This window comes from Dipodomys merriami, unplaced genomic scaffold (assembly GCF_024711535.1).
Source record: "Dipodomys merriami isolate MVZ:Mamm:240054 unplaced genomic scaffold, mDipMer1.0.p SCAF_5, whole genome shotgun sequence".
Classification (NCBI taxonomy): Eukaryota; Metazoa; Chordata; class Mammalia; order Rodentia; family Heteromyidae; genus Dipodomys; species Dipodomys merriami.
In genome coordinates, this window is record NW_027206068.1 from 105441 (window position 1) to 131633 (window position 26193).

The 26193-nt window shown below is 45.2% G+C and overlaps 1 long non-coding RNA gene across 9 annotated transcripts; it reads left to right on the forward strand.

Annotated features, from left to right (window-relative positions):
* Nucleotides 1-4467: 4467 nt before the first annotated feature.
* On the forward strand, nt 4468-26170 carry LOC138809439 (uncharacterized). 9 transcript variants are annotated; one of them, XR_011366861.1, is made up of 8 exons: nt 4502-4679; nt 15278-15319; nt 15929-16283; nt 17908-17985; nt 19302-19368; nt 21748-21854; nt 22656-25246; nt 25833-26170. It is a non-coding gene; the product is annotated as an uncharacterized lncRNA (long non-coding RNA). The 9 variants fall into 9 exon arrangements; XR_011366864.1 differs by lacking the exon at nt 15929-16283 and having other exon boundaries at nt 22656-22795; nt 25139-25246; XR_011366862.1 differs by lacking the exon at nt 4502-4679 and adding an exon at nt 11800-11918.
* Nucleotides 26171-26193: the final 23 nt, after the last annotated feature.

The window sequence follows — 26193 nt, forward strand, 5'->3', positions numbered from 1 at the left end:
TGTGTTTGCCAAGAATCCTCACTATCACCAATCTACTTCCTTTCCTTGCTTGAGTCTCACATTGCCTCACTCACCTGAACGTCAGGCCTCACCTCAGGTGGAGCCCATAGAGGGCAGCTATCTACTGCAATCTCCTCTCCTTCCCCAGATATCACATTCCTTATTGTTGTTTCCATTTGAATCTATCAGCTTAGAATGGAAGTGCCAGAAGGGCATATGCCATGTTTCTTTTGTCAGTCCTGGGGCCTCCTTATGCCCTGCTAGCAGTTATCTTTAAGGCATTTTCTGCATGTTGAAGTAGTGAATGACCAGTGAAGAAATGTTTGCTTGCTTGCAGCAGAACTTTCTGCCTCCCTGCTTGTTCAAAGGATTGCAAGTGTCTGCTGCATAGACTTATCTCTGGTGCACTAGCTTCCTGGAACTGTTTTTTTTTCTCTCTCTCTGTCTCCTCTCTCTCTCTGTCTCCTCTCTCTCTCTCTGTCTCCTCTCAGTCTCTGTCTTGCTCTGTCTCTCTCTCTCCCCCCCCCAAGTTTTGAGAACTGGGACAGATAGGAGAAGTCTTATTTCCAACACAGGAAAGATGAACAAACTCATGATTGAACCTGACTGTGAGCTGGGGCAGAATTCTGAAGCTATTTCCTAAATGCATTATTAAATACATGGGTCCTATTTGGAGCCCCATAAGTGTTTTTACTTAATAGATTGTGAATGAGTGTTTGTGAGCGATCAATACCTGTTATCATTGATTAAAAATGTAAAGGCCAGTTGTTCACTTAAGGAGTTTCATGGTAACATTCTGTTAATGTCCCACTACTCATTTTAAAATTCTGAATCCCCAGAAAGGGTAAAGACCTGTTTAAATCTGAATACCTCTCCATCCATCAACAATGAACAAAGCACATTTTTTTTTTGCTTTTTGTTTTTGTTTTCTTTTTGGTGCTAATCCTGGGGCTTTAACTCAGGGCCTAGGTATGTCCCTGAACTTTTTTTTGCTAGGGTGATTACACTACAACTTGAGCTATAGCTCTACTTCAAGCTTTTCTGGTGTTAATTGGAGACAAGAGTCTCATGGACATTCCTGCCCAGGCTGGCTTCAAAAAACAAGTTGTTTAAGGATACAGGTGGACCTGTTGCAACAATAAGAAGTACAAGTTGTCAAAAACGAGCTTTACGTCGTCGGTGGGGGGGGGGGAAGGAATAGGTAGGGGGAGGGGGGAGGCTGGGAAGGGATGTGAAGGGTAAACAAAGGAGGAGGCTGCAATGCTTGGTAAGAAATGTATGCATTATCCTGCCCATGTAATTGTAACCCCTCTGTACAGTATGTTCACAAATAAAATAAAATTAAATAAAAAAAGTGATCCTCAAATCTTTCTCTAGTCATCTGTCCCTACTTGCTCTCTTTTTTCCTCCCATCAGGAGACTGATATGGGTGGGTTCTACAGAGGAGATCTGGGGTGAACTTCCCTGTACACTCAAGTGTCCATAAAAATGGGCCATGTGTTCAGAGTCCAGGCCCTGCCCAAGTTGTCTGACTAAAGGTGCAGATCATCAGTCCACTTGGAGTCTGCTTCCCACCAACAGTACAATACATGGACCCCATGGCTGAATGTCCCAGGCTCCAACCAGTACTGAGACAGGATTGTTAAATCTGCAGTGGACAGAGGCTGACATAGTAAGTCTGCCTTACTTGTGGATTTAGCAGGCAGGGTTTGACCCAGTGCAACTAAAAAAAGAAAAAAAAATTCAAACACAGAAGTTGAAACTCCCAGTGCCCATTCTGAAGCTGGGTGGAGGCAGGCACTCAAGGCAGCGCTGGCCTGTGGTCAGTTGTGTCTACATCCTTGTATCAACTGCTGAGTGTATGTTTCCCTGGCCTTCATTTTATGAAAATTTGCTTCCAAAAAATCGAGTGGGGCTCTGAAAGCAAGAGAAAAGTGAATGTGTTTTGCTGAAATGATCAAGTGGAAATTTTACATTTGTTGAAAGGTGGCATGATAGAAAAATGAACCACGCATCAATGGTACAAGACTGAATCTTGGCACCCTGTGCATGCACAGTGTTTCCTCAGTGGCAGGCTCCTTGCTACCACAAACCTGAAGACAGCAAGGTGAAAAGAGTGGGCAGATATTGCTCTTTTTTGCAACTCTGTTGATGTTTCTTGCATATCAGTGTATTAGCAGACTGGTGTAGACACTGGCAATAGCTCAGCACACATTTACTGAGTGTTTTCTCATGTTGTAGACCTCCACAGAGTTAAGTCATTTTGTCTTTGTGCAGTGTTTGCAGTTGGGGGGTAGTTTTCATCCCTGGGCCTGCTGTTTTGCATAGAATAACAACCTAGGGGCATGCAAGGATTTATATTCATCAGCCAGGTGGTGAGATGAGCCCTTATCCATGACAACATGACATTGTCCACCCGACAGTGACATTCCTGACCACCAGTGAATTCCTTCAGGACACCCGACAGTGTGTCTAAATGTCTTCATCAGGAAAATGAGGTTTGGAAAATGTACTGTTAAGAGCATTAAGAGCATTGCTAATATTGGAATGAACCTGAGGATTGGAGAATGCTGTTTCTCCCCTTTGGCAGCAGGAACCCCAGAATCCTCCACTGGGATATCACATGGTATCTAACTTTTTGGTTGTTTGTTTTTTAACCTAATGTGTGGTGGTGGTGGTGGTGGGGAGAGACACTCACTAGTTTTCACCCAAGAGACCACAGAGAAGGGGGATGAAACCAGGATGCTACTTAAGCCATCTTGATTGCCTGGGGCAGAGTTACAGGGAGGTAGACTACAGCAGTCCCAACACCTGATGGCTCACAGGTAGCTGAACTGAAGATGAGGTCTCTGCAAGCCTTAGCTAGACAGCTGTTGACCAGATGCTTATTGCTCACTTCATGCATCTCATTGTACCACTAGCAAACTTACTACTGAGTGGTTGCTTCTAAAATGTTCTCTTGCCAGGTGCTGGTGGCTCACGTCTGTAATCCTAGCTAGTCAGGAGGCTGAGATCTGAGGATCTCAGTTCAAAGCCAGCCCGGGCAGGAGAGACCATGAGACTCCTATCTCGAATAAACCACCAGAAAACCGGAAGTGGCACTGTAGCTTAAGTGGTAGAGCGCTGGCCTTGAGCTGAAGAGCTGAGGGACAGCGCCCAGGCCCAGAGTTCGAGCCCCACGACCAACCAAAAATAGATAAATAAATAAAATAAAATAAAATAAAATAAAATGTTCTCCTGTCCTTTTTAGCCACTCTGTTGACGGTTATTATTATGGCATTACTATTCAGTTCCTTTCTTTTCTTAGAATCTTCCTACTTTAAGTACTTGGCTTACAGCTACCTTGGACTCAGGCATTCCCACTGGTAAGCCTGCCTCCCTATATTCAGGACCTAGATCACTGCTATTTCCTAGTAACACATCAGAATGTGTGGAACATAACTGAGGAAATCTATTTAAATTCTATGTATTTATATCTTACGCTGATATATTAACTGTTGACCTTTTAGTTCCAAACCGTAAGCATTTTCAGTTACTGAAATGATAGAATCAACATGAAAATAATTTCAGCTAACTTGCATTCCGTTTAATTTACACTCAACCTTAGGCTTGTTCTACACCTAATAATCTTTTCAGGACGCTGCTCATTTCAAGTATTCAATAGTGGCTAGCAAACAGGGTTAAAATTTAAATCGTGTGTATGTGTGTATGTGCAGGAGTGTGCAGGAGAGAGAAAGAGAGGGAGAAAGGCAGAGAGCTTTGCCTTCTCCCCTAGACTCTGATCCCTCAAGGCTTGAGCTTCCTTACCACCTTCACCATTAGCAGCGAATGCCTAGCCAGCACCCGGGCCTTTTCCAGAGAAGCAGGGATTTCCGCATTTGCACAGCACAGGTGTTTCTCCTGAATGTTCCAGCAGCTGTCATTCCTTTCTGCCAGCTAGGCTGGGCGTCACTGCTTTGAAAATAGGTTGTTTGGATGTAAGAAGTTATACTAAATCCAGTTGCGGGGAGGTGGGGAGAACACATGGCTTTCTATGCAAGGTGCAAACTTCAGGAGGTGGCTGCTTGGTGGAGAGACATGCTGGTGGTTCCAGTGACTGAGCGCACGCAGGACAACCGGCTCTGTGTTGTTTCTGCCCTGCCGAAGGGGAGGAGCTGAGTGAAGCCCCGCAGTCGTCTCCGAGTGCGAGGCTGAATGGAAGCCTGTGCAGAGCTGCAGGCGATGCTGGCGGCCCGGCGGCCCCGGGGGCGGAGGTGGCCGGTGGCCGGGCCTTCTCCCTGCGCCCTCGGTGCGTGCGCGCAGTCTGGGCGCGGGCTGCGGCCATTCCCTCTGTGTGAGGTGGGACGTGGGGAAGTCGGCCCCGCCCTTGGCGCGGTGGGCGGCGGGTGGGGGCGCGAGCGCCGGGTGGGAGGGGCCGGAGGTTGGCGGGAGTTCGCCGGGGAGCGCGCGGTGCTCTGCGCAGGTGCAGACGGAGCCCGCGGCCGAGGAAGAGAAGGTGCGCCCGACCCGCAGAGTGAGAGCGAGCGGAGCGGCAGGACCGGCGTGGAGCAGCGATTCGCCACCCGCCGGGCCTGGCCGCAGAGCCGCGGGGCCTCAGTGCACTGCGGGGGTGGGGTCGTCGGGGCTCCGGATGCCGGGAAACCCCGCCGCCGCCGCCGCTGTCCGGAGACCCCGGGCAGGTTCGTGGTTTTCTGGCCCGCGCCCCGCGGGGTCGCTGACCTCGTGCCCGCGGGGAGGGGAGAGGGCTCCCGGGGCCGGCGGGGAGGGGAGAGGGCTCCCGGGGCCGGCGGGGAGGGGAGAGGGCTTCCGGGGCCGGCGGGGAGGGGCCTGGACCGGGTGTGGGCGTGGAGGGCTCCGGGGTGCGCGGGAGGCGACCGGCGTGGGGCGGTGGGGATGGCGGGCAGGGGGCTCCAGGGCGGACGGGGAGGGGGTCGGAGCCGGGCAGGGGCCGGGTGATCAGCGGAGAGGGCGCCCGTGCCTGTGACGCGTCCCGGGACGCCGCAGGACGGAGACACCAGCGAGACGTGTGCACCGGGATCGGCTCGCGGGGCGTCAGGACGGCCGAGTCCGCAGCTCCGGGCAGCTGCTCCTGGACGCGGCTGACGGGTGCCTGGGCCGCGCTCGTGGTTGTGTGCAGCCGAGAAGCGCCCCGGGAGCGCGTACCGGGCCGGCCGCGGTGGATGAGGCCGTGGGGGCCCCGGGGGCGCCGTGGACAGCTGCGATCCCCGCAAACTCCCGCTCCTGGGGATGCGAAGGGGCCCCGCTGGGGTCCGGGCTGGAGGCGTGGACCTGCTATGCGCACCCCGCAGGACGAGGCAGTAATGCCAGGGGACTCGAGCCCGATCCAAGGGCATGGCCCGGTGGCCCTTGGACTGTTTCCAGGGCTGAGGGAGTAATGCCTTCTGTCCCGGGCTGAGCATGGGGCCGGGAAAGTCGGGAGCCGCGCGGGAGCGTGAGGCCAGTGCAAGTGTGGCTGAGGGCGTCTCCCCTCCCACTGATCCTGTCTGTCCAGAGGCCCCTTGAAGCTGGCCAGGAGGGTCAGGAGCCTTTGATTTCAAAGGCTTATTGCCAAAGGGCCTTCCTCCAGCAGGGCAGGTTTCTAGAGGAAAACACCTTAAAATGTTTACACACTGGCTGGATTCCGTCCTTAGCTTATGGAGCACCCTTAGTAGGTGCTCCTTAAATGTCTGTTGACTGCAGAGATGCCTGTTTAAGGAGAGGCTCACCAGGAAAAGAGACCCAGAGAAGACTGTAGCATCTGGAGCAGATGAGAAGCCTGACCCTTGTCTGTTGGTGGCCACTGTTCTTTCAGACTCTCTACTGACTTGCCCCCTCCTCCCTTAGAATCTCAGACAAGAGAGGGGCCAGGAGGTGATTTCCTTGGAGAGTGAAAACACATACTACTCTTGGTCTGATATTGCATCCTTTATTTTGCTACCTCTGGGTCTGGCTGAGGGAGTTATGTACTTATAATTCATATAAATATTAATTGAGCTATATAATACCCCATCAATCCATCATCTATCATCTATTCATTATCCATCTACCATCCATCAGTCATGCATCATGCACCGTCTATTCATCATGTATTTATCCAACCAGTCAGCCATGTGATAGTTGTTCTGATTACATTGTATATTCTGGGGTCAGAGGACTCATGAGGAGCATAGGATTGAGTGCTGAATTAGAGGAAGACCTATTAAAAGACAACAATAATTAAATATATTAAATGTATGTTTACAGTCTTTGTTTGTAGAGGAAGGAGTTCACAACTGCTCTGAGTATTAAGGAAGATGACATGCCCATGGAATTCTACAAGTAGTGTAAGGCGGTCTGGAAGGGCCCGTGCCAGCTCTGCTGGGAGCTGGGCATTTGAATTGAGTGGGAAACAAAGCTAATGGATCTTAGGGGAGGGAAAGAGGCAGTCAGAGTTCCCTGAGAATTCTTCTCTCCTAAAGTGGAGGATGATAGATTGGATAATATAACCAGCAGGAAGAGATCCGGACCAATGTGAACTGTGAATTTGTCTTCTAGGCCTACCCAGGTAAACAGCATGGTCTCTGCTAGATCAGTCAGTCAATCAATAAATCCAGCAGTGTGCTTGCTGTGCAAATGCCATTTGAAATCATTTCAGCCCTCCCGGGCTGCCCATCTGACACCCCACGTGCTGATGATGCTGGATGGGTCAGGAGAGGCAGACATTTGCTCCTGATGTTCACAACCAAGTATGGATAAGAACACTAAAGGATTTGCTGATTCTTTGGATTTGGGGAATAGGAAAAGAAGGAGTCTTTGAAGTCAAAGCTAAATAAGGGTTCAAGTTTGTTTCTGAGTATACCAGCTGGATGATTGGGGTAATTCAGTTATCTCCCTCCACCTCAGCTATTACTTTTCTCAGACAGAGGTAATCTGAGCTGTGTACCTCATGGTGCTGAGGTGGATAAATGTAATCCAATGGAGTGCCCCAAATGCATCCTATTGGCCAGTTCTGTTGATGTTATTGTTAATCATTTTATAATTTCTACTCAGGTTCTTAATTCAGATATGTTGGTTATTTCATCAATCCTTCTAAAATCTCAACTCATTATTTTTGCTACGTAATTCCTTGAAGAATGCAGAAGTTCCCTGCTGACATATAGGCAAGGATGAATTACAGTCATTCCTAAATTAAAAGAACTGTTGTAATGCATTCTGTTACCAGTTGGTTTGTATTCTGGTAAAAGCCTTGGTAAACTGAGGCCTACCTCTACTTCTACTTGAAACAACCTGAGATTCTGCTGTTTTATTGTAGTTTTACTTTGGAGGGAGAGAATGGATGTTGGTAAGATACTCTCCCTTGTTCTCAGGTGTTATAATCACTCTGTACGTGAGTTTGTGTGTGTGTGATCGCGCATGCACACACACACACACACCTGTACTTGCCAATACTGGGCTTGAGCTCAGAGCATTATGCTCTTGCTTAGTTTTTACTAAGGCTGGTACACTGTCATTTGAGCGAAACCTCCATGTTCATCTTTTTGCTAGTAAATTGGAGATAAGAGTCTTGCAGTCTTTTCTGCCTGTCCTGTTTGGAACTGAGATCTAAGGATCTCAGCCTCCAGTGTAGCTAGGATTATAGGCATAAGCCACCCGTGGCTGGTGTACCATTACACTTTGAACTACTTGGAACTTTCCAGTAGGTAGGAGATTATTGAAATTGGCTGTGGGTGGCGATAAGGTGTTAGTCTTTCTTCCCTCATTTGAGCTAGTTCATCAGATTGTCAGCCAGATTAGAAATCACTCCCAGAATAAAAATAGAGAAATAAAAAGAGGATGACTATGGCTCTAAGTGTATAGACCTTGTCTAACTCATTAGCCCAGGATAATGAATTATACCAACTTGTACTTTGCAAAGGGCCCTGTGCTAGAGGCTGACCTCATTCCCTTTCTGGTCATTATTTCTGATTATTGGTATTTGGCTGGGCTACTTTTCCACCTTCCACTCTTTTCTTACAGGCTCGGCAGCTCCTGGTGCAGCAGTTCATGTCCTCATGCACTTGTTCCTTAGTAATGGCTTTTATGGTGGAATGGTTGGGGAAAAGAAAAAGCTTCATTGCACTCTAAGATGCCACAGAGAGAAAGAGATATGGAAATGGGAGGTGTTGTCCTGGTGTATATTTGGAGAGTGGAATGGGTGGATTTCTGTCTCCCTCCCACAGCTATGGTCCTGAAAAGCCATTTATCTGAGCCCTGTATGTAAATCTCTGTGGAACTAACATTTACACACTGTTTCCAGTATACACATTTCTAGTTCGTCTTTTCTGCCAGGGTGCTGTCCTTGAGTTTTTGCTCAAGGTTAGTGCTGTACCACTTTGAGCCAAAGTGCTACTTCTGGCTTTTTCTGGGGTTAATTGTCTCACAGAGTTTCCTGCCTGGGCTGGATTTGAACCAGGATCCTCAATTCTCAGCCTCTTGAGTAGCTAGGATTACAGGCTTAAACCACTGGCACCTGCCTGCCCCTCGCCCCCTTCTGCTTATTGATAAAAGTTCAAGGCTGGGGTCCTTATAGAAAAGGCATTGATGAGAGGAAGGTCTGCAGCGGGAGGAAATGTGTTCTCAGGATGTCTGGGAAGACGGCAAGTGGGTTTCATGGGGAGAGGGGCATCTATGTGGGTGACTGGCTTCTGAGGGACAGGCCTTGGCTTTTCAGGACTGTAGAGGGCTCTGTGAGGGAACTTCATCCCTAAGTTGGCTTGAGCAGGAGGGGAGGCTCAGGCCATGGGCCAAGGTCTCAGTTGAAGGACCCTGGGGAGTCTGGTGTTTCTTTCTAGGGGCAATGATAGGATCACCTCTCTGCTTTGACCAGGTCTTCCATCATTTCAAATTGGTAACAGTGTGACTGAAGAATTAGTATTCTGAGAGCCTTAACAATTGGCCTCTTAGCCATTCCTGTCTCCTTTGGATTTTCAGTAGCCATTTAAAAGAGTGATTTAGAGGGGCCCGGTCACCATTCAGGAATGATGATGGGCCTGGTTTCTGGGTCTCAAACTTCAGAACACCTTGATATCATTGAGACCCAGATTTTAACCAGTCTCTGGGTGGTCCTGGCCTCCTCTTTGAGAAGCATCACCCAGAAAGGGTCTCTAGGGAATTGTAAGTCTCCAGGGAGTGCCTTGGCAGGTGGCCTGGACTGGGTGCAAGCTTGATGCTGCCTGGGTTTGAAGCTGGACCTGCGCATCCAATTCTGGGCAGGATTTTCTTCCATTGCACTTGGAATCCATTCTAAGACCTTTTGAGTTTCTTCAAATTAGTTTTCTAATCCTTTTCTTCTGCAGGTTTCCGGACTCCTTGGCTCACCCTGGCTGCATCTCAGATATTTGACTTCTTAGTTTGCCACCTCTGTGGGAGAAGCAGTTCTCTTTGAGTAGGGGTGAGATGGGCAGGCAGGGAGGAGGAGGAGGAGGATTCTGATGAGGAGTGGGATAGGGAGGCTCTGCTCTGTTTTACTGTCTGGAGCAGGAGGCTGAGCTCAGCTCAGAATTGCTGCAGTAGGGAATTGGTTGCAGAGATCCCAAGGACCCAGGAAAGCGGGAGAATTTTTCTGCGGGGGGGGGGGGGCGGGGGAAACAGCTCTCCTTAACTTCCCTGTTCCCTTGATTGTCTCCATATTTGTCTTAGAAGTGTGGTGGTAAGGCTGAGATTCAGGCTGTTCCCTAGCAAGTCAGTATGGGGAGCCCAGAATTTCTAGTTGGGTGAAAGCAGGGTAAAATGAATATTAATGGCAAAAATACAGCAAGGGCAGCAAAGTCATGCAGATGGACCCTGGAGGTCATGCCTGTAATTTTAGTGACGTGGGAGGGCAAGATTGTGAGGATCACGGTTGGAGGCCAGCCTGGGCAGAAACATTCACAAGAACCCATTTCAAGTGAGCACTGGGTGTGGTGGTATGTGGCTGTCATCTCAGTCACAATGAGATTCCTAGCATAGGGGGATCCAGGCCCAGGTATACACCCAGGAAGGAAGCAACACCCTATGTTAAAATTAATCAGGAAGGGAGCAAGCAGTTTAGCAGAAGAGAACAAGTTCCTTTTTAAGTGAAGAGCCAGGACCCACAGCTCCTCTTACTATCTGGCATGCCACTCAGTGGTCTCCTCCTGGCAGCTTTCCAGGATTTCCAGGTGCTCTATACTTGACCTCCAAATGCCTGGTCATGCTGTCTCGCCCCGAGGCTCATGGCTGGTGACTCCCAGTGTTCTGGAGGACTGGCAGGTGTGTTCTGTGCCCTGTGGAGCCAGCGAAGGTTGCAGAAGGAAGCACTGATGCCCAGGTATGAGGCACTGTGACCATTAATAGAGAGCCTTTCCAGGAGAGCCAGGCAGGGGCCCATGCACACTCCTCTGCTCTCAGGCCTGCCTGCCTGCCTGCCATGTGACTGCCCTTTGTCCCCATTTTTGCTGAAGACACACCCTGCCAACAGTCACCATGTCAGGGGAGAGCTTCAGGCTGTGGGCCAGTTTGTGTCAGGTCAGAAGTCCTGGTGTCCTCATCTCCCACGGGCCTCTGTCACCGTCTTGGTGTCACTCTGCTGTGTCCCAGTGTCCTGGACATCAGAAGCCCCCAGAGGAGGAGAGCAGAGGTCTTCATGACAGCCCCGTCTCCAGCTGGCAGACAGGCCCTGCGTATGCATACCATGCACACCAGAAGACCAGGGCTCCAGAGGACAGAGGCATTTCTGGGTCAAGCCCACATGGGTACCCTGGGTCCCCACCCTTGACCAGCCTGCTTGTTTCTCCCTCCCCCCAGCCAAGCTTTTGACCACAGCATCTCTGACCACACCAGGGGAGAAAGGGCCAGGGGCAGGAGGGGGGCAAGGGTTCTAAACGTGGTTATCCACATGGAGGGCAACATGGCTTCAGTCATTTATGTCTCTAAGCTATAATTGCTTATTATTTTCCTAGTTGCTATCAAGAGCTTCAGTGAGTTATGGAAACTGGAGCTGTGGAAACTTGATCTGATCTTGGCTAATTTTCCAGGCTGCTATGGTTTATCCTGATGCTTGAGTGGCTGAGCTTTGAAGCCAAGTAGCACACACAGCCAACTGCAAAGTTGAGTCTTCTGAGTTCACTCTGGAAGCAGAGCAAATCTGGGCCCTTGGGTCTCCTGCCTCTCCCAGGGTCTTTTGCTCTCCAGGGTTGGGGGTGCTGCTGTGGCTGAGGGTGTATATGTGGTAATTATCCATCCTGTAGATCCATCCTGTTCTAATTATGCATCCTGAAACTGGAGACAGACCTGATCCCAAAGCCCACTGTCTCCCTCCCCTCACAAGCCCTTCTTTCTCTGGGGCCACAGTAATGCTTTGTCTTCTGGAACTTTCCAGTGGTCCCTAGAAAGCCTGAATGGATGTCTTTTGATCTTCTCTTCTTATAAAATCACTAATATTCTACCTCAATAACGTTATCTAATTCAAGCATCCCCTTCTTCCAGCAGAGTCACTGTGTGTGTGTGTGTGTGTGTGTGTGTGTGTGTGTGTGTGTGTGTGTGTGTGTGTGTGTGTGTGTGTGTGTGTGTGTGTGTAGTGTAATGGTCATCCCATGTTGAGATGAGAGAGGCAGGAGATCAGATAACAAGACAAGGGATGGGGAGATTGAAGATAGAAGTCCATGCTTCTCTTGGGCTGCAGTGTAGACACAGAGAGCCAGCGAAGGTGTTGGGGTGGGGTGGGGAGGTGGGAGAACCCGCTGTACTACCAGGGCATATGGAGGCCCAGGGAACTGGGTGTGATGACTTATGCTTGTACATTTCATCAGTTAATGGAGGAGAGTTCAAATGCTCCAACAGTGAGATGTTTAAGAGTGTTGGGACCCAGAACCACAGACTTAGAATGATACAATGAGATCCACGACCTGATTGATGAAAGAAGACAAGAATGGAAATCCAAGGTCAGCTCTGAAAACATTGTTGGGATTAGGGTCTGGGTGGTTGAGGGGCACACATTTGATTGGAGCAGATAGAAGTACCAGAAAATGGACCCTAAGGCCAAGCCCTGTGCCTACAGTCATTTTCATTGGCTAAGCTGCATGGTAGGTATTCAGATAGCTGCCATTCCTTGTGGTGGTTTTTCTTTAATCTTTCTGTATTGAGTCTCTAAGGTTTGTATTTTGTTGGTTTTTGTTCATTTTATATATCCAAGTTCAGAATATTCTAGATACAATAGAACTCCAGAGACATCCGACTTTTTTTGGAGGGGGGGTCCGGTTGTGGGGCCTGATCTCTGGGCCTGGGCGCTGTCCCTCAGCTCTTCAGCTCAAGGCTAGCGCTCTACCACTTGAGCCACAGCACCACTTCTGGCTTTTTTCTTTTTTGCTTATGTGGTGCTGAGGAATCGAACCCAGGGCCTCAGGCATGCAAGGCAAGCACTCTACCACTGAGCCACTTTCCCAGCTCTGACATCATCTTTTTATACTTGATTCTGTATCTATGAATCAGACTTTAATTAAAATTCACAGTATGTGCTGGAAAGCCTCACCTAAAAAGCTGAATTGGGGAGAACAATTGCATTCAAAGTCTTGTCCTACCTCAGCAACAGTCTCCTTCTCTTCTGATCTGTGGCTTCCATGTAATTTAAGATCAAACCCCAGCCTGCTTATTTATGCTTTACTTTTAAGGGTGCAAGAAGTCAGATTTGGCAATGAGAGAGTCTTTGATGGAGCTTACCTCATACTGGTGATCTGAAGGGGTCTCTGGAAGCTAGGAGTACAAAACTGTTGTCTCCTGGGAGAGGTTTTGTTCCTAAAACTCCTCTGTCATTTAATAGTCTGCCACTTTGCTCACAGTGAGAGCCATAACAGGCTGACCAGTCCTTGCTAAGACCAAGGACTTGTGCAAGGATTGTACCATTATAGACTTCTGTCACCACTTCCATTCTTGTTGTAGAGGAAACCAACTCAGGATGTCAAGAATGCCCCCTCCAACCCTCAGTCCTGAATCTTCCCACTTACAGTGATTAATTCTGCAGGACAGTATGTTAAATTACATAAATCATCCCTTTTAAAAAAAAAGACATACTACATGTTTTCACTTACCTGTAAAAAGCTAAATGGTTAGTCTTGAAGTACTAGGGAATAGACTGATGATTACCGGAACATGAAAAATGGGGTAGGGTGAGTGAATAGAAGATGGTTTATGGGTACAAGAGTGAAGTTGGATTAAATAGGTAACTGTTTTTGGTGCTGAGTTTTGAACACAGGACCTCATGCATAGAAGTGTATATTGTACCACTGAGCAAGACCCCCCAGTTTAGAAGGAATATCTATGAAAGTTAACCCATTATGGTTAAAGGTGATTGGTTGTGGGGCAGGGATGTAAATGGGGAGTATGGGTTAATGTGTAAGTGAAGAACAGACAGATAGATAGAGACACACATATACACACATTTATGTATAGATGCATTCATATCTATATATGTAGACATATATATGTATATACACTATATATGAAAATAACATAATGAAACCCACTCAACACTGTGAACAGGCAGTTAAGGAAATGTGATAATAAAACAAAGGGCAAACTTGTTCTAAGTGCATGTGTCCATCTATGGAATATAGTAATGAAATCCTCCTGTATTATACACATGTGTGAGAATAAAAAGCAAAGATGATTTATTAACTGTCTGAAAATAGCTAGCATAAATGTGCCAGTGGACAGGCCAGTTCTGTGAGTGGATAATTAAACATTAGACACTCATGTGTCTCTGGTCTGTACCCTGTCTGTGTCTTAACCCAAGAATAGGTAAAGGGCCTGGCAACAAAACAAACACAGACAAAAACATTTAAATAAATTAAAAATGTGAAAACACAGATATTCTTGTTTTCTCTTCTCTCAGGAACTGTGTTTAGCAGAGTTCTAGGCAGAGGCAGACACTGTCTTGATGATGTTGAGGTAGCGAAGTGTAGGTCACCTGCTGCACAATGAGGTGAGGAATTGCACAGGAGCTAAAGGAGTACTGGGGGAAGACTCTATGGACAGTGCTCAGAATTCCCCAGTAGAGATGGAGTGACATTGTGTCCACACAAGTATATTGTGGGGGATAAAAAGCTCTTTGAGTAACAGGAGAGGAAAAAGGAGGCCTCTCCCTTTCTGGGGTCTTTCACTTTGACAAATTAATTCCTATTTAATTTACAGCGATTTATGTTCCCAACAGCCTTGAGCAATGCAGAAGTTCGGTTTGCATGACAGAAATTGCTAGTGGGGCAGAGTAAGGAAATGCTGGGTGACATACAGACAAGTTGACAGAACTAGGAAGTGAACTCACCCTACTGTCAGAGAGACAGTGATAGGCCATGCTTCTACATTGATACATATATATACATACATACACATACATACACATATATATGTATAGATAGGAATATGCATATATGTGTGTATCTATGTATGCATATATATGTATATATATATATATATATATATATATATGATATTCTTGGTGGGCATATCTGGAAATCCAAGACTATGCATTATATTTCTTGGTTTCCTCTTCCTGTCTTCACCATCCGTTTCTCATCTGTGATTAGTTCTCTTGGTGGACACAGTCCTCCCTGACTTGGAGACAGTATCTGTCCACATCCCAAACAGAAAGAGTTCAGAGATCTCTGGGCAAGCGAATGTTTCCTCACTGCGTTCCTTCACTCTGGGGGACAGGCCGAGCACAAGTGTGGCTGTGAGGACCGGAGCACAGCTGTGGTCAGCACCAGTTGACACGGTGGCACATGGAGTCCTGCTCACATTACTCCAGTATGTTAGACCAAACATGCTGTGGGATTGATGTTTAATGGGGCCACACTTGAGGGAAGAATCCTGTGCACTCTGCAGGAACAATTTTGCAACATCTCATGTCCCATTTGCCACATTCTTCAAAAAATCTCATGAATCCAAACTTGTCTTCATAAAGCCAGTTGACTGCTTGCTTGATTCTGGTTATTCCTTGAACTTGCAAATTTTTGTTTGCCTGAATAATACGTATTTTGTCTCAACGTTAACAAGGCAAAATTAAATATGTTATATACTTTGTACAATAAATGCTAAGTATAGGGGAAAAAAAGGGCCACAAGGAAATAAATCATTAATAGACTACGTAGTGACTTGCTAGCAGGTTGTGAACCCTGAGAATGTAAGAGTTCACTCACAGCGAAGAATAGTTAATGGAAATTCTCCTTGCTAAGTTTTAGTTTTTTTTTTTAAATGTAAAACGATGAGATGAAACTTCACAGTGTTTCCTTTTTTTGTTATTTTGCAGAAAAAAAACCATGTCTCCAATAATCAAGGAGGTGTGTGATGGGTAAGTGTTGCAAAGATTCTTCTGAAGCATTCAGTCCATACATTGGCAGGAACATAGAGTATTTCCACTGGAGGGATAAAATATTATCTTTCCCCTATTCCTCTAAGACTAGACAGCATGGAATGGCTGGCTCCATGTGTACTGTGGGTTGGTGTTATTTCTTTTGAACAGTTGTGTTCCTTTTGTCCTTCCAAACAGGGAACCTTTAGACTAAAGGTTCCTGAGAGTTAAATACACACTCCATCTGACATACACTGAAAGCATCCCACAGGGCCCTGTGGAAGATGGCAGAATTAACAGACAAGTCCATGGGTAATTGTGTGCTTTGTGGAATTTTCTCACTGACTGATATGGCTTTTCCTCTTCTGGGCTGTCCTAACAGTCCTGGGGAAGGGTACATTGGAAAGTTGCATGGTATTTCTTGACTTGTAAAGCAGAACTGTGAACAGAATATCAGCAGAAGTTAGAGAAGACTTGGTTGGTGTATGTATGGAGTGGACTGATTGTGAGTTAGAGAATTCAGTGACAATTGGCAAAGTACTAATTATCACACGTTTAAATTGCTGCCATTTACCTTGCTATCATTTCTTTGCCTCAATTCTTCAAAAGAAGAATGTTGCCACTCACAGTTTAAGTCCCCGACCCAAACCTTGAATTGAAATGCTTAAAGGTGAGCAGTAGCCTTGGTCTAGGAACTTCAAAGAGGAAAGCACTGTTGGTCTCAGGGTAATAGGTGAGTTAAAGTCATTTTGTTTAGAATTTCCCCATTGTGCCTATTTGAGACTGGCTCTATTCAAATCATAGTGAATGTAATTCAGCTGACCCCCAACAATTAATAAAAATGAAGATGAACACTTTTGTTTCTCTGATCACTTATGCTATGTTTTGGAGGTGGTCTCTTTCCAACCATGAATGCTTTGCACTGCAACATGCTGACAGTTCAAACTTGTATATCATGGAAAAGGTAGGCCAGCCACATTGTTTAATCTGGGATACTTACACAGAGTCTGGGATTTCTTCTATGTAGGGCCTAGCATGCTACATTAAGTTTTATGTCTTCACTATCCATAATAATAGGATCTATAAAAAAATAAAAAACAAAAAACTAGCAAACTAAAACCGTACTACTTCTTACAAGAAGATAGTTATTCTTTTCAAGACTAAAGGCTAAGTATGTTTCTGAATCCTGTTAGCAAATTACATTTCCTTTTTAGCAATTAAGTATTGCTGGCTTAGAGAATTTACTTGATACTGGATAACTTAGTTTAGTTCTCTTGCCTCAGATTTTAATTTCTCCTGTAATTTTTTCCCCCTGGTCCTGGCCTAGTTGCTGTCTTTGGTTTCTTTTGCTCAAGGGTAGTGCTCTACCACTTGAGCTGCAGCTCTGCTTCTGTGTTTTTTTTTTTTTTTTTTTTTTAATGTAGTTTATTGGCCATTACAGTCTCACTGATTTTACTGCCTGGGTTAGCATTGAAACATGATGTAACTAGGATTACAGGTGTAAGCTACCAGCACTCAGTTTCCTCTGTCTTATTAGTTTTTTAAGAGCTTAGAACAGTGACAGGAAATCTTTTCAGCTGTGGCACTGTATAGTCACTTGCTTATGACTGTTGGAAACCAACTTTCTTCCTGGCTGATCTTCACATTCTTTAGAAAGCTTGAATGAGGGCTGGGAAGGTGGCTCAGTGGTAGAGCGCTTGCCTTGCATGCCTGAGGCCCTGGGTTTGATTCCTCAGCACCACATAAGCAAAAAGAAAAAAGCCAGAAGTGGCACTGTGGCTCAAGTGGTAGAGCACTAGCCTTGAGCTGAAGAGCTGAGGGACAGCGCCCAGGCCCAGAGTTCAGGCCCCACAACCGGACCCCAAAAGAAAAAAAAAGCTTGAATGAGAAGCGATTTGTAAAGACTATAAATGGACCTAGAAGCAAGGAAATTTAGTACCCTAAAGATCTCTGATGGGAGAAGGGGAATCTAGCATTTGCAGAGCACCTACTGGATACCAGGTACTGAGCCAAGCAAATTATATTGGTTTGTTGATTTTTTTTCCTTACAAGTTAATATAATGGATGAGAGGCCAGATGATTGAGATCACACAGCTACACCAGTGTCACTTAATTGACTCTTTAGTTTTGAAGTGAGATTTGATTTTTGTGCCTCAGGTATTTTATGGAAATATCCAGAATGCATTAGCATTCAGCTCACATTTGGGGCAAACTCACTAGTACTGTATTTGTGGGTGATGACTATGTGGAGAGAAGATTCTCCCAGGGAATGGTTGACTTTGCAGTGTGGTAGCCTTCCCTGGGAGGAAAGGGATATGAAAATACCATCTATGTCATATTAATGGCATACATGGAGGTGACATGTATATGGGATCTGCTGAGGACATAGACATGACACCTATGTGCCACCAACTGCCTTCCATTCTATGTTTTAATACATTCAGAGAGGTAGAAAATGAGGATGGAATGAAAACAGGATGCCCTATAAAAGACTAAGACACTTTAACCTTTAATCCTATAATCCTTTAACACTTTAATCCTATAACCCTTCAACTCCTTCAATCTCATTTTTGTCTCTTTATTCCCAGAATTTGACATTCATGTAGCCAGGTGATGATAAAGAAAATGGCTGTTTTTGTTTGTCATTTTGTACTGCTGAGATACAGGTCAGTGGTGACTGCATCCTCCGATTTAAAGCAGGGGTGACTAAGGTGAATCACTTGACTGTTCCAGTAGGGTGATGACTCTCTTTGAGGTTCTAGGGGATGCCACCACACCTTCCGTTGAAGGAAGACAGACACACTGGAAGAAGAAACCAGAGTTGGGTTTACAAATTTTCACATCATCATCTTACTTTAATATCCTGTTGACAGTACCCAAAAGAAGATGCATAAAATAAGGAGCAGGGATGGTGAATGGTCCACATTCAGTATGAATCCTTGATTTATTCAGAAAATAAAGTCTTTTATATTTTCCTCTCTCCTGTTAAATGGCAAAACCATTGCAAAAGTGCAGGGTGCAAATGTGCTCCTTGTTAAGAGAAAAGTCATTAGCTTGGTCAACAGAGAGTGGGAAATAATGGTGAAATAGCTTGTTCTCAGGTCATGTAATGCTGTCAATTGTTACCTAAAAAACGTTTGTAAAGAGATTGCGTTTAGGGCTGGGAAGGTGGCTCAGTGGTAGAGCGCTTGCCTTGCATGCATGAGGCCCTGGGTTTGATTCCTCAGCACCAGAAAAGCAAAAAGAAAAAAGCCGGAAGTGGCGCTGTGGCTCAAGTGGTAGAGCGCTAGCCTTGAGCAGAAGAGCTGAGGGATAGTGCCCAGGCCCAGAATTCAGGACCCATGACCGGACCCCCCCCCCAAAAAAAAAAAGATTGCATTTATGTGATTTCACTAAACCATCTTTTATCACTGTGAGATAACACCTGGAGAAAAGGTGTATTTGGGGTTGTGGCTCCAGAGGTTTCAGTCCTTTGGCTCTTGACTAGGGTGCTGTGGTGGGCAGAATATGATGGTGGGTGTCTTATGGTAAACTAAGTTCATCACCTCATGGGAGCTAAGAAGGGTAAAGAGTGGAGAGGTGGCGGTCACTATTGCTGCCTCCCTGCTCTCCCCCACCCCGCCCGCACACATGTCCTCCTTGCCTCCCTCCACCATAATATTTGGACATAACTTCCTCCTACTGGGGTTCACCTCTTAAAAGCTTCATGAGCTCTTCTTAGCACCAGGGCTGGGCACCAAATCTCAATTTTATACATGCCTTTTGGAAACATTCGTTCACACCACGCCCCTTGAGAACAAAGTGGGTGTTCGAATAATGTACTTCTCAGAAACATTTTGGTCTCAGACATCAAAGACATTTTGCTCCTTTACCTTGTATGGTTTTTTGAGGCATGAGTATTTGTTAGAAACAAAATTTCTAAGTATACTTTCATTATTATATTCCTGTGCATTTATACTTTATTTGTGTTTCTCTTTCACAGTATAACAAAATTGTACCTGGCGACACATTAAGATGGGATGATGGGGGATGAAATTAGGAATATGTTGGTAAGTATCTTTATAGTATTGGCTAAGCTTTCCTGTACAGTGGTGTTCATTACTACAATACTTGTAGCTACAAACAACTGGTTATCCCTTATGTTAGACAACGAAGGACTGTTCAGATTATGTTTCCTTCTTTGCATATCTCAGCTCTGAAAGTCACTGTTTTCTGTTCCTCCATCTTGTAGCTTTGTTCTCTGGGTCTGGAGTCTTCAAAGGTTATCCCAAACCATGAACTAATGACTCTTACAACTAGCCGGAACAGTAGACTTCCAGTTCATCCATCATCCATTTCCAAAGCCATAGGAAAATCATTTCCTCTCTGAAAACAGTGGACAATTTTATGCCCTGACTGGATTCCCTGTGCCTGTTTGCCTGTCTGGGTTTCTGTTTGTGTGTCTGTGGATGTGTGTTCCTTCAGAAAAACATCTGAGACAAATAACCACCCTCAGCCAGCTGCTTGCCATGAAGTGTGTCTTATGGATAGAGAAGTCACAGATGGTAACTTTGTCGTTTGAATCTTGTAGAGGATGTGGTTGAAGTTTCTCTCCTTGGTCATTCAGATCTACATGAGCCAGGAATGTCAATTGCGATGCATGTGAATTCTGTCAGGATCACCTATGCTGAACTATGCACTATTTTTTGCTCCCATCCTAAAAACTTGGTGATGCTTCCCCTGTGGGTACATATAAGAAGCATGCTTTTTTTCTAAGTGGAAGTTTGGGGAATGGAAATACCACAGAACACACAAAGCTTTCAGTGATCAAATTTCACCACACTGTAGAAAATAGGCATTTCTAAACACCACACCTCTCATTATCATGATTTTGAGCCAAGACAGTGACATTCTATTGTCCCCCCCGGGAGAAATGTATAATGCTACTGTGATCAAACCTGATGATGTGAATAGTAGAAAAACTCTGCAATTTAAAAACAAACAAAACAAAAACAAAAAAGAAAGTCACATTTGCTCAGGATAGTTTCATTTATTTGAGAAGTTACAATACGTGTACGGATAATTGGGAGACAAGCTTATTTGTAACAAAATAAAACAAATGCAGTGATGTATGGGGTACCTCTAAATGCTTTGAACATTCTGTCTTTACAAAACCACAACTGACTGACCACTCTAGCCATTCTTACTAAATAACATTGCTTGAGCCACCAAGCTATATCACTTATAAAAACTATATACCATACAGTGGATTGTAACAAATACTATTTCTGTTTAATAATTAGAAATTGGATCTAATTGTCAGCTCACATCAACTTGCTTGATTCTTTGTGACTTAGGTCTGTGACTACAAAAGATGACTTTGGTGTCTTTCATTCTTTATTTCCAGCCCCTCTTCATCTTTCCTTCCTCCTTTGTTCCATCATTCCTTTCTTCTGCCTTTACTTCCTTTTCTTCTTTCCTCATTCCTTCTTTGCTTTGTTCCTGTTTCTTTTCCTTTCCTTCCTTGCTTCCTATCTTCCTTCGTTTCTTCCTTTGTTCCTTCCTTCGTTCCTCCCTCCCTTTTTCTATCTTGCTTTCTTTTTCTCTTCCCTTCCTTCCCTTCCTTCGTTCCTGCCTTCGTTCCTTCCTTGCTTCATGTTTCTATCTGTCTGAACTGGAATTTGAACTGAGGAGCCTTGTGCCTACATTGCTTCTTCATCTTTCAACCCAAAATTCTTTAATTTGATTTTGTTATGCTGTATGTCATATTATTTTCTTTGTTATTTCACATTATCTGGATCTTCTCTATTCTCTTCTTCTCACCCTGCTTTGTATTGACTTTATTCCTGTACATCCTCCTGTTTTTCTTCTTTGCCTAGTTTTGTTCTCAAGTACTATTTTTTCCAATAAATTTCATTCCTATTCATCATAACTAATATCTTATTTCATGGAATATTACCTTACGTCCTGTTTTCATCTACTGTTTATGAATTGTGGGATAATTACTTTTGCCTGGGGGCTGCTCTTTTTATTTCCATGGCTGCTTTGTCTGTCAGCTATGGAACAAAGCCGGTTCATCACCTCACTAGGAAAACACAAGATGACATAACCCTTGAAATGTGCATTACACACGCGCGCGCGCACACACAAACACACACACACACACACACACACACACACACACACACACACACACAGATTCTATCAAGTTCAATTGGAGAAATGCCATTCCAAAGAATGATTCCAAGAATGAGGAACATATACAAATACAATGCAGTTACCTCTGCCTTCCATACATCCTGGATTATAGGTGTATCCCATATGCTTAGTTTCCCCATGGAATTGATGGGGTCCTTCCATGATGTGCATGTAAACCTGAGTGACTTAGTCATGCCTGTACATAACGAGCTTTTACTTGTTTTCCATGTGATCTTACATCACATCTATAGATAGCCCTCTGCAAGACAGCCCAATGCAAGATTAGTCATAGAAGCAGAGGAGACAAAGATGCTCGGGGAAGAGGAAGAAAGATTTCTTCAATCAAATGGCAGAGGAGGTAAGAGGCTTTGAAATGAGCTATTGTGTATTCAGAAATAGCCAGGGATTCTTAGGAGCTCCATCTTTAAGACAGAAAAGCAAAAGAGTATGGCCAAAAAAATGAGCCTCGGGGGTTGGGGAGGGACTGGGAAGGTGGCTCAGTGGTAGAGCACTTGCATGCCTAAGGCCCTGGGTGCGATTCCTCAGAATCACATAAGCAAAAAGAAAAAAGGCGGAAGTGGCACTGTGGCTCAAGTGGTAGAGTGCTAGCCTTGAGCTGAAGAGCTGAGGGACCGCGCTCAGGCCCAGAGTTCAGGCCCCACAACCGGACCTCCCTCCCCCCAAAAAAAGAAAGAAATGAGCCTCCGGTGTTTCTGAACCTATCCATGTTATGGTGTTGAGCAGATTGTAGCTCTGGGGAGATCTCTGTTAGAAGTAAGGACACCCTGACAAAACGGAATGTGTGGCTCTGTGCTTTGTGACAGACTTGTCTTCTACAAGTGAACAGTCAGATATTTCCTATAATTTTGTGACTAAAGGCTCTCTGGTCAAGGTCCCAGGAATGCTTCCACCCATTCTTTATCCAAGTCCTTTCTCCCAGATAGGGTTATATGAACACTAAATTTGTTCAAGTCCAATAATGCTAAATATTCTCTCAATTGCTCCAGTTCCATTCCAAGTGTCCAGTAGCCACCTGTGACTATGGGGTTGCAGAGCATTGGGAGATGTTTGTCACAACAGAAAGTCCTACTGGACAGCAGTGTGCAGATAGAGCTGGCTAGCCTCCTCAACCTATTGTTTCTACCTCCTGTTTCCACAGGTAGCACACAAAAGCAGCTCACAGACTCCAGGCAAAAACTAATTTGTCATCTTCTGTGGCTGTGACCAAACACCTGACCAAAGCCTGCAAAAGGACAAAAGGATCCTTTTGGCACAAGGTTTTATGGATTTCCATCCATGGTCAGTTGGCCCTCTTTCTTTGAGCCTGTGCGTAGGCAGAAATCATGACAAAGCTGTTGAGTTGGTGATGGTCAGGAAGCAGAAGAAACCACAAAGTGGAGAAGCCAAGGTCCCAACAACCCTTGCCATGGGGACCCCATGACTTACTTCCTTCTGTCTCCTAAGTAACACCAGAGGCTAGTGGCCAGCCTTGAGCACATGGGCTCTGAAGCAATTTCAGTTGCAGATATTCATAGATACTGGCTGGAGCTCAGAAACTTGTATGCTAACATTCCCTGCAGATGTAAACCTCCCAATGCTAGAAAAGTGATTGACAGACTGAAGTCCCAGTGCCTGCGAGCTGTGAGCCTGGATCCCTCAAAGTCTTTTCTAAGCAGGACATGGTTTAAGGATAACATCCTCTTGCCCATGACGGTGAGGCAGAGATCTCACAGGCCTTTCACTGTAGCTGCCATTGTAGTCCACTGAACTGAAGATTCTGAAGGAAGCAGCTTGTCCTATTTTGCAGCCTGACTGTGAAGTCTCTGTCCCTGATGACCTCTGGCCTCCACTATATTCTAGTAATTTCAATGGGAACAGAAGGTGAAAATTCCTTGGAGATTACTTCTCAGTGGTGCGAGCTAATGAAAGGAAATGAACTCTATCACTTGGGGAGTAAGGGCAGTCATGAGGAAAACACTGGGAGAGCCTGAGGGAAGGGGTGACACTTTTGAAAAGAAACGGACTCAGGGCCTAACTGTAATCCCTCTGTATTTCACCTTTACAATTAAAAGAATCATCTGAATCTCAGAATGAGTGTGAAGCTCAGCCCTTACCTAGAATGATAAAGAAGAAATGGGACAGGTAGCTGCAAGCAGGAATTCCTGTATTGTGTAGTGTGTGGAAGAAGTCAATGAAGTGTGTGGCCCTCACCCACCTCACAACTGAAGCACAAAGGTTTCTGTGTTCAAACCCCAAGTATTTCTTCCAGTCCATCTGAAGCTGCGTCTTCAGAAAAGCTGGGGTTGCCCCAAGGACATTTGAAAGGGAAAAGCTTATTCTGCTTCTTATTGTGAACATGAGACCCAGCCCTTCAGTCTCATGGCCTTGGTCCTAAGGCATGGATTGGAGCTATGCATTATCCCTCCCTAACCAATCTCATCCATCTCCTCACATCCTCCTTCCACCTATCCTGTGCCCAAAAAACATCATATGAGGTTGGACACATGACTCATGCATGCAGTCCCAGCTAGTGTGGAGGCAGCCATTGGGAGGAGCACAGTTCAGGGCCAGGCTGAATAAAACTGTTAGCATGACCCCATCTCAAACAGTAAGCTGGGTGTGGTGACAAGCACCTGTGAGTTTAGCTCTGTGGTTGACTGCAGATTCAAAGGATCCTGGTCTAACCTGAACTAGGACAAACCAGGATGTGCTATGACAGATTTGCCTGAGAGAAGAGTAGGGAGTAAATTACTGGTGTGGTGTGTCACCAACAATGATAAAACTGACATCATGCAGGGCACTGGTGGTTCATGCCTGTAATCCTAGATCCTCAGGAGGCTGAGATCTGAGGAGCGCAGTTCAACGGTGATAGAGGGAGGAAAGTCCAAGAGACTCTTATCTAAAATGGACCACCAAAAAGCCAGAAGTGGCAACCTTGAACATAATGTTTAGGGGCAGTACCTATGCCCTGGGTTCAAGTCCCATTATCAAAACACATACACACACACACACACAACTAACCTCCTTTAAAAGTATATAAGAGTAAATTATTAGGACAAATACTTTGTTAAAATAAGAATAGAAAATTCATCTACTATAGGCAGTGTGTCACAGGTCATCTGTAGTAGATGCAATAGCAATACACTATAGATCTCAAAATACATTTTCTGTTTATAAAGAAAACTCTACCAAAAGATTGTAAATTGTGATACACATTTTCTGCTTATCATCCAATAAAACTGGAAATTCACGATAAGTAGCTGAACGAAAATATCCACTTGAAAAGAGGACACTTCTTTCAAAATGATCTTTGAAGACAAAATTAGGAGAGGAAAGCTATCTGAAATCTCCTCACAGGAGAAAGGAAACATTTCTCTTTTCAAGTAAACATTGTATCTTCAGATGTTTCCTCTCTCATCACATCCAGCACTGATGCTGTTAGGTCATTCATTTGGGCAGTGATTCCATTAGGAAGCTGGGTTGACTATTCTATTCTTGCATCTGATAGAATTTACCATTCTGTGAAATGTAGCTTTCATGCAAAAGCTGAACTCCACATGATTTCTGACCATGTAATCTGTCAATGTATGGCCATGGATATGAAGCTTTAAGTTTTGACCGTTTTGTGTTTGGTTTCAACAGTCTACAAGGATATCTGGAATGACAGTGTGTATCTCAGTTGTATAAGGTTGAAGATCTCAGGCTGTTGAGACACTGAAGTTGCAGATGTTAGTCACAAGCACCTGGCAGGTAATTTACAGTGGAGGATTGAAACAATTATCCTCTATTGTGCATTATCCTCTATTGATCTCTTGCTGGGTTCCTTTGCTACTGCTCTGTGGAGGAGTCCAGAAGCATAATCCTCACTTTCCTTTCTGGTCATGTGTGTCTGCTTGGCCGGATGGACATTTTGTCCACTGGAACTCTGGTTTTGTGAAGTAAACACAAAGGGGAAGTGCTCTTGCCATGGCTTTCTTCAAGTGTGTAATGGAGAAAAGCTAATATATCTTCCTGTAACAGGCATAAAAGCCCAGGAGGGCAACTATTCAAGAATTATTTGAACAATGAAAGAATGAGGGAAGAGGGTTTATATTCCCTTAGGAATCTGTGAGTGGCTCTGGCATTTGACTGATGTGCTTTCTGTGATCTGTTTTCTCCTTTGCATGTTTCCCTGTGTTTTGCTTCATCAGTGTGTTTATGGGTTTAGGAATGAACTTCTGTTGTAAGAATTGTGATTTTGGTTTGACTGAGTTTAGCACTTCTTGCAGCTCAGCAGTGTCTCCCTCCCTGGAGCACTGCCCTGGGTCTGGTGTGGCATCAGGTTGTTTTCCCCCAGGGTCCTGCAGTTGTGCATGGTGACTCCAGTCCCTCCCAGCAGGTTGAGGGAGGCTTCCCTACCTGCATGGAAGTAAGCCAGCAGCTTCCCACACAGATGATGGCTGTTACAAAGGAGACTTTTCAACACTCAGATTTCAAGGCTTGTGGAACAGTTCATAAGAACACCTGACTGAAAGCCTAGCCGCTAGCAGGACCTGCTCTTCCTCATTCTGCAGAGAAAAAAATTACCTCAAAGCCTGAAAGGATTTCATCTTAGAATAGGATATGCAGAAGTCTCTGCAATTAATAAAGACAAAGAAAAGCACCCACAAAACCTTCCTCTTGTAAATAAATGGTTTTAACAGACTATTAGTGTTTCC